Source organism: Copidosoma floridanum, unplaced genomic scaffold (genome assembly GCF_036245765.1).
Source record: "Copidosoma floridanum isolate Cflo_tuat_1 unplaced genomic scaffold, Cflo_Japanese_pri ptg000004l, whole genome shotgun sequence".
Classification (NCBI taxonomy): Eukaryota; Metazoa; Arthropoda; class Insecta; order Hymenoptera; family Encyrtidae; genus Copidosoma; species Copidosoma floridanum.
Window position 1 is genome coordinate 23,904,151 of NW_028321881.1, and position 26,977 is coordinate 23,931,127.

At 32.8% G+C, this 26,977-nt stretch overlaps 1 protein-coding gene and 1 pseudogene across 1 annotated transcript in view; one reads left to right on the top strand and one right to left on the bottom strand.

The window, feature by feature from the left end:
- LOC106645530 (protein unc-80 homolog) overlaps window positions 1–26,977 on the bottom strand; it is a 676,041-nt gene that overhangs the window by 46,312 nt on the left and 602,752 nt on the right. The window lies entirely within an intron of this gene.
- LOC149375775 (DNA (cytosine-5)-methyltransferase 3A-like) lies at window positions 968–10,633 on the top strand (annotated as a pseudogene).

Sequence of the window (26,977 nt, forward strand, 5' to 3'; positions counted from 1 at the left end):
AGTCAAAACTAATTTCTGATCAGATTGAGAGTGTGTACTATTTTTCTCAGCTCGACGTGAAACTACCTCGTTCAAATGCACATCGATTACACCCGTTTTTACAAACATTTTAGCTTCAATAAATACAAATTTGGCAATTTTTTCTATCTCAGATTTGTTCATATCTTCTTTGATTTAAAAACGAACATAATCGTGAATCGTTGAGCGAGGTAATTTTTATAGTAATTCTCTCACAAGATCTGGACTGTGCAAGTATCCTGTAATGCCAAAAGATCTTATTCCCGTCACAGCATTTTTCAATGTGGTTGGAAATTCAGTCAACGAGATCTTATTTGATTCAATCTCTGGCAAATTTTTAATTTCTGTTATAATTTTATTAATGATTAACCTTTTATTACCAAACCTCATTTCCAATGTTGACATAATTTCTTGTGCATTACCTGAAGAAAATAAAATCTTATTAGCGTTATGCGCTTTACCAAAAAGCACTTCAAAAAGACGCGTGACATTTTCTTTATCAGAATAGCCTCCAAAATCGGTTGAGATTTCGAATGCTTGCTTAAAGCGTTCGCGACCAATCGAGAGGATCTCCTGAGAACTTTGGCAAAAGTTTTGCTAATGTCATTCTGTTAATGAATTTTGCACTTTCATTATTTAAAGACGAATTTCTGTTAGCAGTTGCTAAAGCTTTTTCCATTGCATTTACTAACCTATTCACTGGATATTCTCTCGATTAGGTATTGTCATGATTTGAGCTGTGCATTAGTCTGTTGAGTTTTTCGCTCATATTTTCATAATTATCATCTTCTGATACATCGTCATCCGATGAGGATTCAATTCCAAAATTATTTCCTTCTGCTTGTTCAAATTCTAATCTGTTCTCAAAATAAAGGCTATTAGCATCGCTTTCTTCTTCATCATCAGTTCGCATTACTTGATTCAACACTTCTTCGTTGATTGCTGTGGGATGACGGAACGCTTGATATATGTTAGCCGCCCACAGTTGTTTATCGATGACTGTCGCTGCTACTGGACGACGTGGTGCGCGAGCACGCGCTGCCTCTAGTTGACGGGCCAAGACCGGAGCTTGCAGCAGCTCGACAGCCACCTCTGGTGGTGGTCGACGTGGCGTGCGAGTACGCGCTGCCACTGGTTGACGGGCCAAGGCCGGAGCTTGCAGCAGCTCGACAGCCGCCTCTGGTGGTGGACGACGCAGCGCACGAGCACGTGGTGCCGCTGGCTGGTGGGCCAGGACTGGAGCTTGCAGGGGACCTATCAAAGCAACGAACGAGCACGTGAGTGCGTGTGTGAGTGAGTGAGCAAGCGAGTAGGCGAGAGAGCAAGCGCACTGTTGTATTGAGCACCACTGACCTCCAAATCCAGCCTGCGACACTCAAAGTTGCGGGAAATTGAAATCACCTATAAAGGCAAAAATGTGAGAACACAGTTACCTTAATCAACATTTCATTTAGGTATAATCCAAGAACTATGACCAAGTGACTCAACGCGTTTTACTGGCCTTGTTCGTTTAATAACAAGCTACCACCGACTGGTGTTGTTTATAACAAAAGAACGAACATCGGGCGACCTAGAGCTTCTAGTAGGCTCGATTTTTAAATAATGAAAATTCTATAAATCCAATAACTTAAATGCAGTGACCCAGTGGCTATCGAAGCAACAAAGCTTTTGAATACCATAACCCAATAAGTTCTAATGTAATGAAAAATCCTTTTTTTTTATCTATTTTTTAATTTTGGAATTTTAGTTATTTTACAGTTCTTATAGTGCGTAATTTCAATAAACACTAAAAATGGATATTAGGATTTGTTCTAAAATGTCTGTTAAATGATTTAATGAAAAACCAATTCATATAAATTGTTTTGCAATGCAAATATGCATGCAAAGAACTCTGTGACATAAACTTTAATCCTCTTAATCCCAATAGACTATAACCTTAAAACTCAGGAAATAGGCAGACGATGGACTAATAATTATTAATGTTTAAGTAACATATAGTTTACATATTCATTTTAATTAGCCACTGACCTGCCTATCAGGTTTTACTGTAATTGTAGCAGTTTAATTGGTATAACTTTTATGTCAATGTTGAAATATTTTTTTCAAGCGTTGGCTGTATAGTTATTAAACAGATAATTATTATTCATCTATTCAGTTGCAGTACATGTGATACTAGGAGATCCTATAATACAATATTTAAATCTAATTAATTAATACCGTTTTCGGCATACCATTGTTATTTTAGAGGACTCGTTCTTCTCTAAAAGAGGAATTTTTTATTATTACTTGATGTAAATCAAGATTACAGCTAATAGGATATATATTGTTTTATTAAGAATTTTTCACGAATTGTTATATCTTGCCTGAACAATATGCATTTGTAATATCTGTGTAAAAACGCAGATAATGATCCACAAGATACACAATGAACATTTTAAAAATACTACAATTTTTTATCAGTATTTTCTATATAATTGATGCAGTACAGATAATATATTGTCATGTAAAGTAACTATCGAACATCGTAGACGTTTGAGTACTACAAGTTTATTACAAAAAATAGAGCTGAGTAAAATCATGACGAATTATTAGACCTTCCACATAATTATTAGGTAATTCTGCATCATCGTCATCGTCATGAGGCACATCATTTACTACGTAGTCATCGTTTATATGCTATGCAGGATCGTTCACTCTACTAAACAAACAGTAACGTTCTTACAATATGAATTTGATGTAGTAATATACAAATTAAATTAATAATATTGCGTTTGACTCACCGATTTTGTCTAATATAATCATGCAGAATAGCAGTAGTTGTTACTATGATTGCTGCTGTCCAGGGTGTATAATGTAATACTCTATCCAACAGAGTACATCTCCATTTGATTTTTAAAATACCAAACGTCCTCTCAATAATACTTCTGGTAGTTTTAAGAGCTGTATTAAATCGGCTTGCTGGTGTATTTGGCGCAGTTCTTGCATAAGGTGTCATTAAAACTGAAGATAATGTAAAGCCACCATCACCTACTGTAAAAGACTTAACGTAATCACCGAACAAATTCGATTACTTATTTATGTGGGAATTCATTTCGTGTACGTCGAACATCTCGTATCATTCTAGGTAGTTGTTTTCAAGTCATATTAAAACAATATTTACAACCATTTAATATTAGATAAATAAGTGCAATTTGAGAAGAGAGTATTACCAAGACTTGTTACCTATGAAATTTCACAACACATGTAGCTTCTGCTAGAAGCAAATCGTGCTTTGTTACACATTAGACATACTTTAATGTAAGAATTTTAAAGAATGTTAATACTTACATTAACTTTTACATCGAATGAACAATTATTATCATTATTAAAAAACTGTCTGTATTAAAATGTTTAATTATTGTCGGATTTCATAAATAAACTAATAAATCCCTCGAATACTTGTTGAGTGCTATATAATTTGTTAGAGCTAATGCAGCCTATTTTTTGTAGATAAAAACATTTTTACAAGAACTATAGCTTTACTCACCAATAAGAAAATAGAATCCTTCTTGTTGCATGATATTATTATTATTTCGTACTCTATACATTTTCTTTGTCATCTCACTCCAGCCCTAAATAAAGTGGTCATTGGTAGAGCCGCTACATATTCTCAGGTTCGTTATATTATAATCATTGTCACGCACCTGGTGATATATTGCATGACAACTAACATAAGCTTTTCAGATATATTTACTTTCATTAAGATATACTTTGAATATTGTAAGAAAAAAAAATACCATCTGCACATTTAAAGAGTGATATCCTTTGTAATTTACATAAGCCTCTTCGTATTCTACTGGTGTTACAATCTTCACTAATGTGCAGTCAACTGCACCAAGTTCTCCAGGAAACCGGATAGTTTGCTCAAAATTAATAAATACATTAAAAAATGGGAATTCACTACGTGCTTATATTTTTAACGTTAACTATACATTTTATTGTAGATAGGTAACGCATTAATTATGCGTCGTTATGACAAACCTTTCAGAAATTATTTGGCGTTCATCTACTGTTGATGGAAACCGTATTAAGTGCGACAAATGTTGATTAATTGTGTCGCAGACAAAATGCAAGTATTTGCTAAACGTAACTTGGCTCATTGGATGAAACATGTCTCTACTACATTCTTTCTGGTAGCTTCCTTCAGCGAGAAATCTAATTGTACTAAACAATTGCAAAAACGGTGGGACTCCTTCAGGGTGCTCTGGTAAATACAGAGTTATGAGTTCCAATAAATCTAATGCCCTGTTTTTGTCCATCCTACATATTTCATTACATATGTATATAGTAATGTTTTGTGCACTACGCACATGCTTGTAAATATTAATACTCATCAAGGTGATTTGGTTTCCGATTCAAATTACTTATGTGAATTTATAAGTGCTCATTTATTTAGATGTGCATATATTTCTTGTGAAAATGTCCTAATTAGTACTATTTACTTATTCGCGTCTAAATACCGTTTTGTTTTGCATTTTACAAGAAATGAATAAAAAATTTTCTCGTACTGCTTGATCAATACTTCATCATTAGAACACAAGAACTTTTCCGAGTGTTTTTTTGTACAGTAGACTCAAAACGCAGATCGATATTAACATAAATAACCGTAAAACATACCTGTAGAGGTTATAAAAATCACTGTCATTTAACAAAAAGGGATTACTAGCGTCTCTTAAGGTACGTTTTTTCAGCATTTCCGTTCTTCTCGTTCTGTTCTATCTATCTACATCTATCTACAGCAACGCGTGCACAATTTTCTATTATATTTCTCATTTTTGCAATGTCTATGTCAAGAATAAATTGATGCGTAATTAATACAGTTCTAAGGCGAGTAGTTTAGTATTTATTATAACGCAGAGATATTTACCTACAGTAAGTTGAGGGACACTGCAGAAGACAGTCCTGAATACGGCAGACGTTTACGCTCAGAGTTGTTCATTGGTTTGTAACATATAAGACTTGTATATGAATGGAGATCATGAATATATAGTGAGCCCAATTAGGAGCGGTCACGCATCTACCTTACGGTCTTTCGACAGTCTCGAACCTTTACTTTATTACCTACAGAGTATACAAAAACGTCATAACCTCACCCCCCTCCCCCTTGCACTACCTCATAGAAAAGTAAATATAATCCCAACCCGTATTACAGAAGACGGCTGGGCCGCGGAATATCCACGCAGAGGTTTTTTGTCGTCAAGATGTCTACTCAAAATACTCCGAAGTATATTAATGAATCCTGCTTTAAGTTAAAATTTATCAATGACAAAGGATGACTATAAAAACATTTGGTCCATAATCAACTTAATCTATAGGCAGCATTTATTTCCAAATGATCAACAAAACCAAACCTTCAAGTTATTAGTTCAGGAAAATCTACAACTAAGGGACTGGAAAGGTGATTTTGATTTTTCATTATGGGTTGAGGCTGCAAAATTACTTAACAGCAAAGGTCCTCTTACCAGAACTCCGCAAGCATGGATAAGAGTAACGTGAAAATTCTTGTAATCTGATTATTTCTGAGTTTTAAAAATGTCATTAACTAATCATAACAATTGGATTTTTAAAAGACTTTCATAGACAGCAAGCTTAATACAACCGCAATGGCAAAAAAAAATGTATGTCTATGAAAAGCTATTACCTAAAATAAAAATATAATAAACAGATAGTTTAAAAACTTTAAAACAATATCTTCGTAATTAGATTTGCAAATAAAAATTGTAACGTGCATTGGAAAATCAACTTTTGTAAAAGTTCCGTTATTGATCACAGAAAATAATGATCCTGCATTCGCAGATCAATCAGGTACTAAATCGAGCATAATAAATACTAATACATACGGGCACACACTCACTACAATGATATCGGATTATGCATTTTATAAGTAAACAATATTTGTGAAAAGTTTTTTTTAAATTTGAATTGTCAGCAAGGTAATTTTCCTTAATGTGGTTTACCCTAAGTGTAACTGCCATTATTTTCCTTGAGAGCATCAATTTTAATTTAGTACACTCAGTTTTGATTGCTAATCGACTACTTTCTTATGACGGGTTGGAGTGTATGGCTATGTCTTGATGTATATAAGGGGAAAATACCATAAAAAACTTAAAAACTTGACCCTACCATGGCTCCCTTTAACACACAACCAATGCATACAATCATGTCCAAATTGTTATTTACTTACCATTTACTAACAACATTTTCTTCAAATTCATCAATGTTCCATAATTTTAACAGTGTACACATGTACAGTACCTAACAGATAGAATTCAGTGAAGACCATTACCGATATAAATAATAAATTCGACCACTATTACATAGCGTCATTACATTTTACATACTTGATCATTCAACAGATACTTTGATACCATTCCAATTTTCTGGTATTCATAGTATAGCTAAGTATAAACTCGATGTAAAAATCGAAGAAGTTTCAAAAACAATACATATACTGGTCATGCTAGCTGTGGAGTGCATGTCAGTGATTTTGAATTATAGAAACCAAAGAAAAATTCGTTCGAAAGAGATGACTCAAGAGATTGATGACATTATTACTAGGTGAAGTCAAGGTAACTTTTCAAATTATAAAACTTATACTTCTGCGGAGTTGTGTGGAAATACATACGTACAACAGTCATTATCAATTGATACTTTTCAAATCCTTCTACTAGGTTGTCTAATTGATACTTTTCTAATCCTTCGAAAGTGAAGCAAAAGAATACATTATTCAATTAATGATGTTAAAACTGACGAACACCTTCCAAAAAATATAAATAAATTAACATTTGCTGTATGATTTACAGTTAAATTTTTTTCTTTAACGGAGTTTATTTAAAGCTTATGAAGAAATCAATTTATAAATATTATTTTTCAGTGACTTAAGTAATCACTGATATATTACAATGTTTACTGTACACACTCTTACAACTGGTTTAAGTACGTAAATCTGATTTCTAGTGATAAGCAATATGTGACGGAAGATATATTGATTTATTAACATATAACTTAACACAATACACCATCATTACTATTGGGTAGACATTTATTTTATTTTCTACGGTTTGCATTAATTCAATTAGAAATGTTTTTAAAATGGTATTATAAAACTACCTTCCAAAAATAGAAGAAAAAAAATCTTTATTTATAAGTTTACTGTACAGTGATTAATCAAACCCATCCATTCAAGATTCATGGATCTATGATATTGTTTTTCAAGAGATTAGTCGGAATATTATGCCCATTATTTATGATTATTAGCACCCAAAAATTGTGAAATCATCGGTCAGTGCAGTCTCGATGAAATTTTGAAGAAAAACTTATTTGTCCATAACTCGGCCAAATGTAAAAAAACCAGCTGATATTATAGTATGTTAAGGCATATGTTCAGACAAGACTGTGTGAATTTTTTGAAAATTTTTAATCACTCGGAAAGGGTAAAATCATCGGTAAGTGCAGTCTCGATGAAATTCTGAAAAAAAACTGACTCGTCCATAACTTGGGCACATGTAAAGAAAATCAGCTGATATTGTATTATGTTGAAAACTATGTTCAGACAAGACTGTGTGTATTTTTTTAAAATTTTTGTTCACTCGGAAAGGCTGAAATCATCGGTAAGTGCAGTCTCGATGGAATTCTGAAAAAAAGCTTATTTGTCCATAACTCGGGAAAATGTGAAAAAAATCAGCTAAAATTGCAGTATGATAAGGATTATGTTCAGACAAGACTGTGTGAATTTTTTGAAAATTTTTATTTACTCGAAAAGGGTGAAGTTATCAGTAAGTGCAGTCTTGATGGAATTCTGAAAAAAACTTATTTGTCCATAACTTGGGCAAATGTAAAAAAAACCAGCTGATAGTGTAGTATATTAAGGACGATGTTTAGACAAGACTGTGTGAATTTTTTTAGTACCTTCAGGCAGTTGGTCATAGATGTCCGTTTTTCATTTATTTGTACAGAAAAATATGGCAATTTGCGAGTAATAGTGGGACAACCAAAGGAGTATAATACGGCGATTGTAAGTCCCTGACGAAATTGTAGATCTCTTTGATTCAAACATGTTTTTATTACACCGCTTATTATTATCCTACGTACATAGAACATGTGCGATTTGTATTCTACCGTATCTAAACATATATATATATATATATATATATATACAGTACAACTTATGAGCTGTATGGTAATGTTTACACTCGTTTTTACTTGTTTTATATGTCTATAACCCTACATTGTTCGATGTAATACTACCTTCAGGTAGTCTGTGCCATTTGCTCACACAGTACCGAACGAGCTTCGATAGCTGAGATCAATACTTACATTGATCTACATCTCATATATTTTCAAAAATTAATACGGCCAGTTTTTAAGACTTTAAAATTGTGATGCCTGGGCTTCTTGGTATTGGTTTCTGTTAATAATATTTACTTGAAGAATCTACAATTATTTGTAAGTTGTTACAACATGCATAATTAAACCAAAGTTAAAATTTATAAATCGGAACCAGCGAATGTTGGTTTATCAAGAGTTAACTACATAAGTTTCTATTTGTATGCTCCACTAGTTTCGTAATATTTAACATACCGTTTTTTTTATCCTTATTTTTGTGAACATTGTTCTTCTTGTATATGGCAGTGATAATGCCTTACTCTGCTAAAAAAGAAGAGGCAATGGAAAAAAATTCAAGAGATACGCTGATCGAATGATTACCTATGTGTCTGCGATAGAGGACGTCGACATTAATAGCTACAGTCCTGGATCTCTTATATATAAGGTTAAAATCAATTAAATTATTCTAGGGCTTGATTTAAAAATCATGTAATAATATTTTTCAATCATTTTTTTTGCTAATCATATTATATATTTTTGTATTACCTTTTTTTAAGTATTTTAACATTTTTTTTTTTATAAAAAATTGTAAATGGCAAGTGCCGAACACAAAAAATGTTGTTCGAAATATCGTGAGGAACGAAGCTGTTTGTGAAAGGCCAAAAACTCATATTTAAAAACAATGACTGAGAATCGTCTACAGGCCACGACCAATGATACCAATCATCTTAGTACAAACGACAAAAACACGAAAATACGAGTGTTGTCACTTTTCGATGGCATTAGTACTGGTAATTTATATATATATTTATGTAACACATAATCATATACATAACATTATACATATATTCATATAATAGCTGAACCATTATTATCAATGGATGCTCCAGTCATGGATGTTATTAAACCTACACATAGTTGAAGCACTATTCCATGAGTTGCACCAAAACAGACATACACAAACACACACGCAAACGTACACAAACATGTGTAAAATAATAACTTTATTTATTATGTAATATCAATTGATGAGTTATACTTAAGCTAACACACACATACGTTTTTATTAATTCTTGTTTCATTAATACTGTTTTGATTACTGTATGGCCTACAATATTATATGAAAATTTAATAACAGGACTAGTGGCTTTGAAAAATCTTAAGTTCGAGATTGAAAGTTACTACGCAAGTGAAATCGATGAAAGTGCGATATTGGTAAGCAAGTTCAATCATGGCCAAGATGTTATACACTTAGGAGACGTGCGTAAAATCGATGAAACGATTATCAAAGAGATTGTTCCTATACACTTGTTGACTGGCGGGTCACCCTGCAATGATTTAAGTTCAGTCAGTCCGAATCGTTGAGGCCTAGACGGTATAATATCTGATTTTAATTAATTAAACTTGAATTTAAAAACACTTCACACAGTACGTAGAACATTAGCAACCCAAAATGTATATTTTTTTTTAGATTCCAGTGGCACAGGCGTATTATTCTATAAATACTGTCGTATCCTGGAGTTGTTAAAGGTGCACAATGAAGGCATTGACATGTAGTGGCTGTTTGAGAATGTAACATCAATGACACGTGAAACAAAACAAAAAATTAGCACGTAATAATTTTTTTGGTGCCCTAGTGGCATAAGGTACTGTAAAAGAGGAAAGTATGCAATATATATTGACATAAAATTTAAATTTCCGTAGATGTCTTGGAAGCAAGCCATTGGTAGTTAATTCGGGCGATTTTTCTCCACAACGCTGACGTCGTTTATTTTGAAATAATTTAACGAATATACGAATGTATGACGAGAAGGTCAACCTTCAAGAAGTTCTCGCAAAAAATGTAGACCGCCAAGCCATGGTTGAGACATTGGGGACCATAACGACGAATTCAATGTTTCTCCAAAAAAGTTGAAAAATACTATTTTACAATACTACTTATACTAAGTTAAAAAAAACTATTACATGTTACGTACATAATGAATTTACTAATAAACGATTAAATTCACCAGGTAAAGTTGTTGCTATGAATAGAAAATCTGATTCTTTGTGGGTGACAGAGATTGAAAGTGCCTTCAATCTACTCCAGCACTATACTGATGTTGGTAATTTAAGCAAAACATCTAGATTGAATTTACTTGGTAAGGCTTGGTGTATACAAACCATCATGATATTTTTAAGGACAATTAAACATTTCTTTAAGTCCAGGATTGATTCAAAAAAAAAAAATAATACTAGTAAAAATAGCTAATTACGGAATAACAAGTCTTTTATTTAATTAATGATCCTCAGCTAATTAATAATACAGTAAGACATGTAATTAACGTATATGTCAGTTAAAATTTTGCAATGATGTACGGTAAAAATGACTCAAATCAATAAATGTGTTAATACAACTTTTATTTTGATTTTCTTTATGACTGAATTTATGGAAATGTGTTTAAGTATTAGTATGAATATTCGTGTGGATAAAAAAATTTAACAATTTTAATGCAATACTAGGCAATCACAGGATTTACAAGGTTTCCTTATAAAATATGTCTCTCCTAATATATTAGGATAAGTATGACCACAGAACCACTATGAACTGGTAGTAAATTCTTTGATAATCCAGCAATAAATAATATTTATACATTACTCGCACGTTACACGCAATTTTAAGATTTTATTTTGTCACGCAGCTGAAAATCTCAGGTGGAATAAATGTGAGTGATCACAAATGAATGAGATTTATAATTAAAAATAGATATATTCTTTAAATATCGTTTTATATGCTATAAAAAGTTATTTTAGTATCACAATTTCTTTATTAAGGTGTGCATAGCTTGCAAAACTTCAAGTTGTCTCGCATCGATACTATTCCTAGTTTGTTCCTCACTCAATATTACGTTTTTTATATCGCGTAATTCTTGAACCCACATAGTGATTGCACGTTCTGTACTTGCTACTGCATCCACAGCGTCATAAGCAGCAGAAGCAACATTAGCTTATAAATTGTCAAAAAAAAAGTGTGTGTTACAAAAATTATTAGAATACAATTATAAAAATTAAATTTTTAAGATTACCTCTTTTTGGACGTTTTACATATCCTGAAGCAACTGGTGGGCTTCGCTGATTTTCAGGACTGTTGAGTAATCGGTTATGAGTATCATCGTGTGCGTCACATTCAAATTCTATGAGATTGACATCTTTTACATAATTGATGTTGTACATTAATATTTTGATACTATTTCAGACAGAAAACCAAGGTATCATTCATACAACTATCTCATAAATGTAGTATTACTGTATGGTAATAAGTACGTACTTGCATTAGAAGTAGACTGACTTCCAGTTAAGTTCAATAATTCATCTACACCTGCAGGAAACAACCCTCTCGTTGGACCTGTAGTTGGTAGTTGCACTGGCAATATTTCTGAAGTTGTCTCTTGTGTATCAATGTTAGGGATAAAAATACGGTGTCATTTATGCAACGATGTTATAAAATGTAATATTATGTAATATTATGTAATATTATTTGATAATTGGCTTCAATTATAGTAATAATAATGATAATAATAATAATAATAATAATAATAATAATAATAATAATAATAATAATGATAATAATGATAATAATAAAAATAGTAATAATAATAATAATAAGTACGTACTTTAATTCAAAGTAGACTGACTTTCACTACAGTTCAATCCATCCACACCTGAAGAAAATGACCATCTCGATGAACCTGCAGTTGTTATAGGCACTGGCAATATTTCTGAAGAGGTTGTCTCTTCAGGTGTACATTGAGGGTTACTAATAGCTTGTGGTTGATAGTTCTAACTCGTCAAAAGAATTGGCAGTAGTAGGGTATGACTGAGATATAGCACTGCATGTTTCACTATTTATTACTATTCACTATTAGGTTATTTTCTTCTTGTAACTTTGCCCTGTCTTTTCTGACCTTATCTTTTACTGTCTAAAAATCAAATATGTATTTTAAGCACTTTTTTTGGAATGCATACTATGTAAAAAACGTGGCATTTATACTCTTTGCCATTCTGCAATAGATCTAACTGGGGGTCCTAAATGGTTCAACGTATTCTTTAAATTGTCTCACTCTCCTATCACTTTATGAGATATATTTATAATGTGTGGATGGTTTTTCACACAATTAAATAAATGCTTCCTTTGGCTCATATTTGGAATTTTTGAATGCTTTCCCCTTTAAATAAACATTTAAGAATGATTATCTCACATATGTTATGGACAACATATCTTATAAACTTTTGGAAAATATTTTTGTACATAATATACGATATAATATGTAAATAAGTGAGGTGCTTTACGTTTTTTGCGTGCTCTGCTCCATTCTGAATATTACTTCTACTTTGACGTGTAAACACAATAATCAAAGAAATACTAATGATAAATTTTTAAGCAACAGCCAGCTAGTAAGATGAAGGTTAAAGTAGAATAAAGTAGGTCGGTCGGTTGGTCTGTCGGACGATCAGTCGATCAGTTATCTGTATATATATCCACGGATGTGTGTGTGTGAGTTTAGTTACTTTCTTATGTGACGTCCACCCATATATATATACACATATGCATATTTGCCCAGTAAGTTAACTATAAGTTACATGTAGAGAAATTTGTAATGGTACCTACGAATTGAAATTGCTGGTCATATAGTATAAGTATTATCTAGGCAAGCAAATACCAACAATCAAGCCATGGCGAATCTTGGGTATAAGGAAAGGCGGTATGTACTTATTTGCAATAGTAACAATACAAGTATAGATACTACGAAACACTGTTATTTCCTGTATCATAACCTATAAAGCATACATGCAGGTGATGTCTTTCTGTAATAGTGTATTTCATCGAAGTGTTCGGTGTTTGTATCAATTAGCATTATAATTTTAACGTAGTTGTAAGCATTTGTGATGTTTTCATTCAACAGGTATGACGTGACTGATTTTTAAATGGAATTTCTTGTCAGGTACATGGAATCACATACGAATTTCGCTCTAGGACGATTCAAAGGAGATCCAGACCCAAAAGCTACTAAAAGTAGGTTATGGACCGAAGTCTCTACATTTTTGAATTCTGAAGGAAACAGCAAAGATGTGGCAGCTTGGCAGAGAGTTAGAATCAATACCAAATTCATTTAATGAGTTCTTCCATTAATGATTCAATGCAACATTAAATTAATAAGCTCTTGACACTAATAGTTGTAGAAAACATTACAATCTGATGCCTGTCGGGAAAATGCTAAACTTCAAGCATATAGAAAACGCACAGGCAATGCTGTTGGAGAAGAAGCACCAGTACTGGACCAAATCCATGCAAGAGTCCTATACATCGTAGCAACCAGTCACGGTAATGGCCTTAGTTTGGTAGCAGAAGTATGTTTAAAATAAACCTTTTTAGTGCCGTGTAGAAATTTTTGTTTAATCAAATATGTACAAGTGTAAATAAAACACATATAATATAATAAAAGATAGTCTAGTAGTATTACTGCCTGTACCCTACTGTGATTTAAGTATTTCCACTAAAATTTGTATAACGTATCAGATGAATGTCTAATTAAATAGCATCAGTATACCACGAGGTTAAAAGTGGGTAGCTGTAAAATAGTCTCTTACATAATCAGTCGATTTTTTCTTACATGTTGCCTCTTTAAAACATATTTCAAAAAAATTGTTCTCAAGTAATTTTGACATTTTTTTATTTAAAAAATGAGCTTACTGGAAGCTCTAGCTCACCCGATGATCGTTCTTTTGTTGTAAACAACACCAGTCAGTGGTAGTTTGTTATTAAACAAACAAGGCCAGTAAAACGCGTTGACTCACTTGGTCTTAGTTCTTGGGTTATACTTAAATAAAATGTTGATTGAAGTAACTGCGTTCTCACGTTTTTACCCATATAGCCAATTTCAATTTTCCGCAACTTTGAGTGTCACAGGCGGATCTGGAGGTCAGTGGTGCTCAATGCAACAGTGCGCTTGCTCTCTCGCCTACTTGCTCGATCACTTGCTCACACACGCGCTCACGCGCTCGTTCGTTGCTTTGATAGGCCCCCAGCAGCTCGACAGCCGCCTCTGGTGGTGAACAACGCAGCACACGAGCGTGCGGTACCGCTGGCTGACGGGCCAGGACTGGAGCTTCCGGCAACTCGACAGCCGCCTCTGGTGGTGGACGACGCAGCGCACTAGCGCACGGTACCACTGGCTGACGGACCAGGACCAGAGCTTGCGGCAGCTCGATAGCCGCCTCTGGTGGTGGACGATGCGGCGCGCGATGTTACACTGCTGCTGGAACTTGTAGTGTTACATTATTCGCCTCTGTATTTCCCGCCACTGCTTCTTTCATAGCTTCGAGACGATGAGAAAAAAAAAGTTGATTATCTTCCGACGACAGCAAGGGTGATCGTGGTCGTCAATTTGTTTCCCTTAAATATCGCTGAAAGTCGATAATCTGCAGTTCTTCGAACCATGGATGGGACTTGGGTTGCTGTGGACCGATTTCCGCTCACGGCAGTCGTAGGTTTCCAAAAATGTAGCCGATATCAGCTGAAGCGCCTCGATTTCTCTGTGGTCAAGTTTGCTTGACGTTGACAGCCTCAAGAGATGGAGCTTTTCTTTTCCGTTCGCTCATTTTTCCAAGAGTCAATTAAATTTTCCCGGGTTCGGCACCAAATGTTCTGAATGATTTGACTCGGGGAAAATAATTTAGAGACCAATTGGAAACAACTTATTTATTGATTTAACAAACGTATTATCGTTTAGGCGAACAAAATCGAGCTCCCCCGAAGCGTAACCTCACAGTTCACCATCAAAAAAATAACATCGAGAAAAGCCCCATGGCAACGACAAATGACGAACGCTTCTATGGCCTACCGTCCGCGATAAACCTATTTGTTCTATCGCCCCGTGCCTCATTCGAGTCGAATAAAGTGCGGCCCCAGATGTTTCTTTTCGAACTCTGTGCGGGCGGCCTACTCAGAGCTTTAATTTTATCTCTGTGGCAAAGCATTCTCAAATAAGATAACGGATTATTTGTACAAGTAACTGTGAGGTTAAACCGGAACATAGGGTAAACTTATTTGAATTTTCCCCTTGATGCGTGTCAACTTTGCCCACAGGCTGTCAATTCCGACAGCGGTTATATGACGGTCACGTCCTCGGTTTTCTGCCACAATCAAGAGCACTAGTATACAGTTATGCAGGTATAAGTACGGTTACATACACATACTTATGAGGGTGTATACATACAACTACATATAAAGTTAGTAGATTTAATTTTCACTCTTGCGCTTGGACGCCTTCTATATAAACACGACCAGCTCTGAGAATCAGCTCTGTTGCCGCTGCCGTGCCACCGCAAGCCGCCATATGAGCGATGTGTTGACAGCTCACTGTCAAAAAAAAGTTTATTTATTGGCGTGTTCTTTGAGATTAAAGGTCAATAAAAATTAAGTTAATACTTTAAATAAGAATTTCTTACAGCAATTGTTTGCCGTTGCACAGACATTATTATTTATTTGCGCTTATTGTAACTAGCACGTGTGTAACTGGAAATTACAGTGCAACGTTATTAACAGTGCCATTTAGTAAAGTTGTTGTTGAAGATTAAAATGGCAATGAGGATTGACGATTTTTATCAGTACCGAGGCTGTCAGAAATCGAATCAGTCTGCAAAGATGTTCAAGTTTACCAATGGTACAACGCAAAAGGATCGTGAAAATCAATGGATTCTGCACTCTGGTGAGTTTTTATATTAAGCAAATTATGGTAAGGATATTTTTAGAACGATGTCTTTTATCATAGGTTGCCATAGCATATATACTTTTCATAAATTTGTTGTCTGTAAGGATAATTGGTAACAAGGAGCTGTCAGCCAAAAAGTGTAAGAAAAAAGCGTGCAGTCCTATTTTCGCTGGCAAAAAAAAAAAAAAAAAAAAAATTTTGTATTCAACATGCAAACTCACGACTTTTTTTGTATTCATACTTCTTAATACTACACCTGAAAAACCAGGACGAGTACTCTGCTGAAAATAATACACATTGTTTATTAGAATGTAAGAAATGTATTTAAATTAAAATACCTAGGAAGAATTGAGTGCGCACTTAATTTTTCATCGACTTTTTGTAATACGCGTAAATTGGAAATGATCGCGTTCTGACTTCTGGCACTCATAACTGAAATATAAAAACGAATGCCATACTGAAAACGATGGACATTGCTTATGATAATATAAACAATGTATTTAAATTAAAATATCCTGGAAGAATCAAGAGGGCACATGATTTTTTATCGGCTTTTCGATGTATGTCATAGTGCGAAGATTACGAAGTTCGAATTATGGCTCCTTTAAATTGAAATCCAGAACGATCGCTCTGCTAAAAATGATACACGAAGCTGGGCTACGGAGAGCATTAGTTATTTTGGGGTCGATAGTGCTAATGCGGTAAATTTTCTTTCTGATGAGGGTGCAGTAAACGTCTTAAAATCTCAAAAAACACTTTAGGAGGTACCTCAGCCACGAAGTTACCAAATAGCTTCGTACAATTGATGCTTAAGAAATATATAATACACCGTTGAATTTTTGTTGCCCTGGGCTCGTTAGTTGAAGAGAAAAATGTAACATGCACTCTTATGAAAAAAGTGGAGGTTGTAAACAGTGTTGTAAATATCTCGAAAGTAACCAAACAGATCTTTATAAAAACTAGGAAGAATATAAATAAACATACGAAGAAAAGTATGGTAAACAAATTAGGCAATCAGCTCACCACTAAATTCAATGATGAATCAATTATTAATACCACTCATAGGACTTAGTTACTTTTGATACCATGTTGCGTTGGCGCTGTTGGTGGAAAATACAAACGTAACTCCAAAAATTTGGCTTGGTAAAACATAATTTTCTTTTTCATCATGAGCACGTATTTAAGTAACACTGAGATAATTTAACAATTCATTTAGTTATAAAAAATTTTGGTTACATAAAAAATACTTTTGAAAAAAAAATACAGACTATTGAAGACTTGAGAGTTAATATAATACTACTTCCTTATCAATCAAGTATTCCGTCAAATCATTCTTTTATAAAAGTATTTATTCTGCTTACATCACGTTGTAATTTTGTTACACGAATGAGTCTTTCGGAATTTTCTCCAAACAAATCTTTAAAACCTTTTATATTATTATTAATATATCGGTCTATATAAGATATTAGCATTTAGAATTTTCTTTCCAATAAGAAACTCATGTCATGTTTACATACGACACCTGCTCTCATGGTCGTACGTCCCACGTCACCTACGCGTCTCATCGAAACATTTATATAGCGCTAAGATTGGTAGAGAAGTATAGTTACATTTTTCTAGTGAAAATTTTCAGACATTTCTAGGTTGGTACTCTATGGCTGAGGTACCTCTTTAAAAGTAGGTCATAGGTGTATTTCGAAGAGATTATGATTTTTTGTTGAGATTACGCTCCATGACACATATACGTATTCACACACACACACACACACACACACACACACACACACACGCACGTGCGCGCGTACACATACGCGTAAAAATAATTCTTTTTTTCCACCACGTTAGCTTTTTTCATCTTGGTTAATGTTATTTACTAATCGAAATAAAATTTTTAAAATTATTGTACAATATGTTTATATCGTTTTTCTTTTTAACAATGACACTTTTACTGTCTGCACGTTACTGGAGGGCTTAGAACAGCTCATGGTTAGATAGAAGTGTAGAGTTCCAGAAGTTTTTGTATTTATAATGCATTATTGACTGTACATTATTAAGTTTTACAACTACTCCAGTTGTTTAGTGTGTACATAAGAGGAATCATGACGGGCCCATGTTTTACAGTTTTTGGATTCAGAAGAAATTTAAGTTAACGAACTAATGATTTCATTACAATAAATAAAATAAAATAAGTGGCATGTAATCGTAAGCACACAGTTATGTTAATTCTAATACATACACTTGACATTGTAATAATTCCCAATAATATATAATTTATATTTAACAATGCATTAAGCCTTCAAAAGGTTCTGCAAATTGATACAAGTCTGGTATCAGATGGTGCCGATGTTCTCGCACACAGCAAATAATGGAGTTTTCCAACTTGACAAAACAGTTTTTCTTACTGATTATTTGTAGTAACATTACGATTGTTATATTGCCGATAAATAGAGCAGGTTATTTAATACATATATTTTTCAAGTAAAAAGGTAGACTGGTGAAACATTTTCCTACACAGGCAACAACAACCTTCTTACTTGGTCAGCATCTTCTGTACGATCAACAGATCTGAGCACTGATCATTTTGCGGAGGATGATGTGATACAAAATGAAGACGGTACTTTATGCTTGTGGGCCAAAGCAGTGTCCATTGATTGGCGAGTGGATAAAGGTCAGATTATGGAGGAAAAATCTGAGCCTGAATCTGCTAAATCTGATCAAATGGCGTAAATGTAATGTATGGACCATAAAGCAAGTGACGTACAAAAGTGACGAATGGACATTGCTGTTAGTAGTCAGCAAGAAAGTGCAGGTTATAGTAAAGCATTTTCAATCCGTGCATACTAAAATGGTGTAGTTAGTTGCAGCGTCAAAAATAGTGGTAAATCGTTTGTCGTAACAAAACACGTGAATGATTTATCATATCTTTCGAAAAATAACATTTTTTGAAATAATGATGAAAGTGAATCCAACGAATTTAATTTAAATCATGAAGTTGATTATGATAGTAATAATATCGCAAAGGATGTGATGATTGATCGAGTAAAAACTCAGAAGCATGTAAATCAGCGTATTTAAAGTAACAGAATTTTGATGGAAAAAAAGCCACTATACAAAAATTTTGTTTAATCAAGTGTAAAAAGGAATCGTGGTTTACTGAGCGTCCGATACAATTTCTTAAAAAAAAGTGAAGCATTTAACAACGGTATACAAAAATATCAAACAAAATAATACTTGATTAAAACAACGTGTATAACTTAAAAAGGCCAAACAAATGATACATACAAATGATCTTATGACTGACCTTGAGTGGAGTGAGTATCATAAAACTTTAGTAGCGATGCGATACAAACCGAAAACAGACAAACAATAATATTTGCTGAGCAAAATTTGTGTCAAATAAAGTACTATCATTCTGCAGCTGACTATTCTCAGTTAACAAAATTAGGAATAAAGTTAGCCACGGAGTAAACAGTTAGAAGTGGGATAGCACAGTTAGATGTTAAGCTGGGATAAAATGAGAATAATTTGAGATAAATTGAACAAAACTAAAGTTTATTACCTGCTGAGAAGCATATATGTTCTCTAAAATTTGACAAGGTAGCAGTAATGCTAAAAATTCTTGGCGCCAGCTTCTTTGTTTCGGTTTTGATGAAATTGGTGCATCTGCTGAACAGGTGCATACTGTCTTACGTCAAGTATTATCAGCACTGTTTGAAATTAGAACTCTTGTTAAAATTATTGAATGCGACAAAGGTTCACATAACCAATCATTGTTTAACAAACATTTAAAAGTAAATGTAGAACAACCATACTTTAAGCATAAAAGGAAGAAAATTTTTGCAACTTTTGATTGGCCCCATCTGATCAAACGTTCGATTCATTAGTTGAGAATGCATGAATATATATTCGTACATGACAAAGATATTATGGCTTAGAAAGATGTATAAGACACCTGTGACGTAGATAAAATGAATTCTTTATCTTATTAACTAGCGTTTTTGAGTAATATACACTTTAACCCTAATAAATTTAAGAGTATAAGAGTAAAATAAGCTTTCCAACTTCTTAACAGACGAATAACAGCTGCTGTGAGAACTGCTGGTGAAGCTGGTTAAAGAGATAATAAAAACAGGTTAATATCAGACACGTGGGAGCAGTTGGCTGAGTTTGTTAAATATTTGGATGCTGTAGTAAATGCTCTCATTCTTATAGAATGCGTAACGTAGAGAAACAAAAACACCCACTGTCCTATCTGAACGCGGAAATCCAAAAGCGACTTGAAGAGTTTCTGCGATGCTGTAAAAAGTGGGTGACACATCCGATACGCTTGGGTAAACACTACAAATTTAAGACATTTGGTAGATCACCGTGTTTCATTGGCTAATTATTAACTGCAAATTGTTTATTATAGTTGTTTCAAGATCTTCATGTAGATTCAAGCAATCCAGAGTTTAAATTAGCAATTGGTTTTTGTAACCAACATAGCGTTGAACATTATAATTAAAAATGTCAAGATAAAGGTAGCTTTTCTCTTAATCCAACTTACCGAATGTATCGTCTTACTTTTAGACATATTATGTCAACTGCGTTTATTGCCTTTCGTGAAAATAAAAATATTCAAACAACAGAATCAAATTCATTCATAAATATGAAAAATATTCAATGCGGTGATAAAAACGTGGACTTGTTAGCAGCTGTTACAAAACTATTTACCTGATTTATAATTTTCTAAAATACGAGAACTTTTACAAGTATCCGAAGTAATGCAAATATTTCAACTCATAGACTCATTATAAAAAACCGGTTTTTAAACCAAAGGCACGTATAAGAGAAACGTTGTTACTTACTTAAGTAGTTACATTGCCGAAAATGCTTTCAAAAATAGTAAATATCCTGATTGTAAAAAGCTATTTGTTAAAACTGTGAAAAAAGTAGTTACTGTTTATAAACACTTCACCAAATGTAGAGAATACACTCATACCGACATTTCACTATCAAAAGCTGCGTATTAAACTAGACCCACAGATGTTTTTTCTAAAATTTTTTTTTGTCAGTTAGAAGTTTATGAACAACATCATGCAAGTCTTGAGCCTCAAACGAATCTAGTTAAGTGTCCAATCAATGTCGTAGTAAAAATAACTAATGATGAATTTCCTGAGTGGTTTAAGAAAAGTAATTCATGCTACCAACACTGAGTCGATGCGTTAAAATTTTTATAAAAAGTAAAAGGATTTATTACTATTTGGCAAAATAATAAAAAACGCAGAGTGAAAACAAAATGACCGATTAAAAAAAGTAGTCGTAAAATGTAAATACCTTAAAATGCTGAATTTGATTTCTCAGTATTCACAATTTGATAACCTAAAATGTTTAAATAACAATTTAAGATTCTATTAACGTTCCCTTTAAAAAACGTTTTCACCTACATAAAGTACTCAATTGGAAATATAAATGCATATGTTTATTGCCAGAAATTAACAGTTTTACGAGTAATTAAATAATCGTTTGAATAAGTTAAATTTCGTCTTATGTTTAGTGTCAATTGACACTTTTTAGAAAATCATAAATTTGTCTTTTTATTCCAACATATAACTTATGTGCTTTTGTCATTTTGGAATTTTATTATTAGTAGTTTTCTGTAAATTATAAAACGCCCGAAGTAGGAAAAATAGGATTTACACCTGGTGGACATCCAACCAGGGCAAGCACAAGAAGTTCCTTGGGCCCTGCTTTGCAGATTCCTTGGGCCTGGTACTAGCCCTGAAGACATGCACCACCAGGTAGAAAAACTACTATAACCACATACTTATTTCAAAAATAGTTATATTCAAGTAGTTGAATATGGAATTAAAATATTAATATTCTTAAATCAAATAGTAACACACATCTTCATCGTTATGAGGATCGTAACAGACCGTTGGTCAACTTAAACGAATTAAAAATATAAAGTACTACTAATGAGATTAAAAATTTTCTAATTGATAATGTACGTGCCAAAATAAGAATTTTTATTCTTTACAATTTATTTTATACATACATTTTGTTAAGATAGTTCTAAGTACTCGCGTTACCATGTAATTTACAAATTTTGTTGTGTTTTTCTGTTAACAAAGTGAGCTTAATAACATTCGTGATGAAACCAACAAAACGTTGCTCAAAGAAATATCTGACGTTTTGGTGTATACTTTCGCTCTTTAATGAGCTTTTAACTGATCGCATGCTTATGCACTACCTCTCGTCATTACGGAAATAACTGAGAGCAGAACTGCATGTTCAACAACCAACATATTTGCACTTTAATTTGTGTTTGCTGCTTCTTAGGTATAATATGACTTTTTATAATTTACAGAAAACTACGAATAATAAAATTCCAAAATGACATAAGCACATGAGTTATATGTTGGAATAAAAAGACAAATTTATGATTTTCTAAAAAGTGTCAATTGACACTAAACATAAGACGAAATTTTACTTATTCAAACAATTATTTAATTACTCGTAAAACTATAAATTTCTGGCAATAAACATATGCATTCATATTTCCAATTAAGTGCTTTATTTAGGTGAAAACCTTTTTCAAAGGGAACGTTAATAGAATATTAAATTGTTATTTGAACATTTTAGGTTATCAAATTGTTAATACTGAGAAATTTAATTCAGCATTTTTCAGTATTTTCATTTTACGACTACTTGTTTTAATCGGTCATTTTGTTTTCACTCCGCGTTTTTTATTATTTTGTTAAATAGTAATAAATTCTTTTACTTTTAATAAAAATTTTAACCCATCGATTTAGTGTTGGTAGCATGAATTACTTTTTTTAAACCACTCAGGAAATTCATCATTAGTTATTTTTACTACGACATTGATTGGACACTTAACTAGATTCATTTGAGCCTCGTTTGAGTCACTAGGTAACCTGGGTTAAAAATTACTATCCAGATTATCGATTATTAAAACATTAAACAGTAAGGCAAGCACTTATTACCAAATAACCTGGAGTGCTTACAGGCCATTCTATAAATCAAATGAATAAAAACATTAAGTGCCAATTATTAGATGACCTGGGATGCTTACTGATCATTTTGTAAATTGAATAAATAAAAATTAAGAAGCCAAGAGCCTTTTGCCAGATGTTCCAAAGGGCTTGCACGTCATTTACAATAAAAACTAATACAAAAAAACAAAAAAAAAAAACGCAAATTAAGATTTTAAGAACGTTTTTTTTCACGATAAAACTATTATTCTCTTAAAACCCATACTATAAGTTTTAATTTACTGATACCACAAAGTATAATTTAAAAATGTATAAATACAAGCCAAAAACTATAATATACGTATAAAGACACATTTTAATATATAATTTGATTTGTTTTACTTTGCTGGTAATAATCATGTCTAATATTATAGTAATAAAGGTAAGATTTATTGTACCGTCCGTTTTGTTTCAACATTAAAAAAAAAAGTATCAACAACATAATCTATATATTTAAATCAAACAAAAATATGAAAAAAAAAAAAAGTAAAACAGAGTCATGAATTGCATTTCGAGAAAAAAAAAAAAAAACTTTTGATTGTGAGAATTGAAACTAAGATTAAAAGAAATTCGGAGAGCAGCATAAGCCCTTACCATCTTGGCTATCTAAACTTCGGACTCGTTCGATTAAGAAATCATATATGTTCATGGATAACCTCTAGAGCTTATCCTATTGCTATTAAAGCTATTATGATGATAAAAATAATAAGTTAGTGACTAAAACTGAACTAAAAATCTTTAAAAAAATAGTTTAAGCAAAACATTTCTGCAAAATATTACTGGATTTCAGAATAAGTATTCAAAGTACGGAATCTGATGAAAAATGAATTTCTTGGAATTCAAAGATAGTGTATATAATTTTAGCATTCTTCTTCTACAGTTGAGTTAAGTGAGATTGATATAAATAACATTGAAATAAGAGTCAGCAATATACTCGTCTACTTAGAAGTAATTTTAGGTATAGTCATTAGTCAGAGAGAAAGACATGTATCGTCAATTGTGTTGGCTGGGCACTCAGCTATATAGCTATATAGTTATTTCTACTGCTCTCCTCGTAGGCTCACGTTCAGTATACCCTCCTTCCATTTTTCTCCAAAATATGCACCTACGTGCTTACTTTTACACAAATCCACTTCTTTTCTTGTAGGCGCACGCTTTTCGATACGACTCTCGCACTCTCGCAAAACGTGCACCCGCACCCGGTTCGACGGCTTGCCGTGGCGGGTTGCCCCAATCAGTGGAACAAAGTAATCTCTCCCCTTAGCATTGGCGTTAACAATCTTTCGACTCATCTCTGATTACTTTATATCATATGATCTTAAATTTTTTTTGTTTGTTTATTTATCACCTTTAAATAAATTACATCAAGCATATATCTACAAAACATGATATTTTTAGTGTTGAAGCAAAACTAGATTAAAGCATTCACACAGTTATAGTTAATACAATGTACTGTAAATGCGTAAGTATATTACTGAGCAGATAATCAAAGTAAAGAAAATTGTGCTGCAAGTGCACAACTATAAAGCAGAGTAAATGTGTAAAGAACAAGAAAAATCATAGTGAAATACACTAGATGGTACAGTTTCACTTATGTATATTATACTGATTTTGAAGGGTCATTCCACAAAAATCCCCTGTCACCCCTCTCAGACGCCGCTGGCCCCCCTATAAGTAATTTAAAATTCGATTGGTTTTTACCTTATTTTTACTGGGCTGAGCTTATGTCGAGCCCCCTTTTACTCTCTTCATTCCCATTCAATGTTAAAGAGCCCTCTCCTAATGAAGTGAAACTATATCAGTTTTTGTCTTATTTTATTGGGTCGAATTTTTTCTGAGTCCCTCTTCACCACCCCTTGCAATTATATAACCCTGTAACTGGATAATATAACAAGCATTTCTCTTAATTTTAAAGAACTTTCTGCTGCAACTCTTTAGCTGCAACTTTAAATAAGGTAAAATTATATAGGTTTTTATGTGATTCTTAGCTTACTAACCTTTTGCCCCATCCCCCTCATCTTTCGTTACACTTTTTAAAAAAACCCACCTCTGCCTACTCACAATTTTAAAAATAAAAGTTTCCAGTTTGAAAATAAAATTTATGTGAAGATAAGCCTCCACAAATAATGTTTAAAAATTTAGTTCAAATTAATATGAATTACGATTTCTCTTTCTTTGAGTATTAGCCCGACTATTTGGCGGTAGTTAAAGAACGGCTAAAAATTTTATATGTACTGGGGAAGCTGTAAGATTAGGAACCAACATATAATTAATGTTAGTGAACATATTTCGAAGGGTAGGTTCATTGTTCAGTGTAAAAGGATTTGCTTAGAATGCCAATTTTTTAAATAAAATTATCTCAAAATAGCTTTAATCAAATTTTAATGAACTTGTCAAATAATTTCTTAATCCCTGCAACGTCTGCAGTTATTATGTTTGTTAATTGCTTTACTGTTCATCATTTCTTAAAAAAGTACATTAGACTAATTTTCCTATGTTTCATAATTTTTTTTTTGTTCAGATAACTCTCTTCTTCTAAATAAATTCATTTATGTCTCTTTGAGCAAAGATAATATTCTTATACATCAAAACTTGATTTTTTAAATATTATTCAGTTTTTTAGATAATTGTAAACTAAACATTTGATAAAGAAAAACGAGATTGTTTAACAGATTAAGTTGTTAACATAAGAACAAAATTAACTTTTGAATAAATCCTTAAATAAACTTCAAATAACATTAAGACTTGCAATCACCTGTGGAAGAGTAAGTTAAAGCAAAATAGTACACTTGATTTTTTTATTGCCTGAATGTATTCGATTTTATTTTAGTAAAGAAATTCTGTTTTTTTAATCGGTATATTATTTACTGGTATTAATTAAAATAATAAGCGAAATTTTAAATAAGCGAACGATTTTATCTATTTTATTTCAAAGGATTTGAATTACTTAGAAATCATTTAAATTCAGCACATGGATACAAAAATGGAGTTATATTTTAAATTCTAGTTTCCACCAAACTCTAATTTCTACTTTTCCCACAAATAAATTTACTTCTACAGGTACATGGTAATGCTGAAGCTCAGTATCAAGACAGTCACAAAGAATTAGTCATAGATGTTATGCCTATACTGAAAAGTCACTTTAGGCTAGGTTGTCCTCGGGGCCCTTAGGTGTCTTGAGCAGTGCTCTAGTAATTTACCCAGGTACTTCGCCCAAGGAGCGTCGTCACTACCCTTAGTATCTCTATTACTTAACCACTCTCTCTCTCTCTCTCTCTTGGCTCGTTTGCGTCGCGGTTAAGTAACGTTGTACGGGAAAGTTCCAGGTCTAAGTAGGCAGCAGACCTCCACATCGTAGGTGTACTTGAAGAGGAACATAATTCCTTGCGCGTTAGCGCCTCTTATATAGTCCAATCAATAGGTAACGGCGCAATGTTAAATTTCCCAAAATTTTTAACAGCCAACAAAAAATATGATCGTATAGAAAAAAAAATTCTAAGAAAGATAGCGTTCTTGTCTAAATTCTCACGAATGGCGAACTTAACCTAAAAAGTTCGTAAATTCAAAAAAAATGGTTTTTTGCAAATAAAAAAAAAAACTAAGGCTCGTAGAGTAAAAAGTTTAAACAGAAAGTTGTAGCTATTAAAAAAACACATCGATCCTTTTTTATTTTATATCGATCCGTCCATTACTTTTCGGGATATATTGAAAAAACCATTAAAACTCAAACATTCTTATTTTTGCTGTACCTTTCGCAAATTAACATTAAGGAAATTGTTTCTCACTAAAAATATAGCCCTTGGCGAGCCA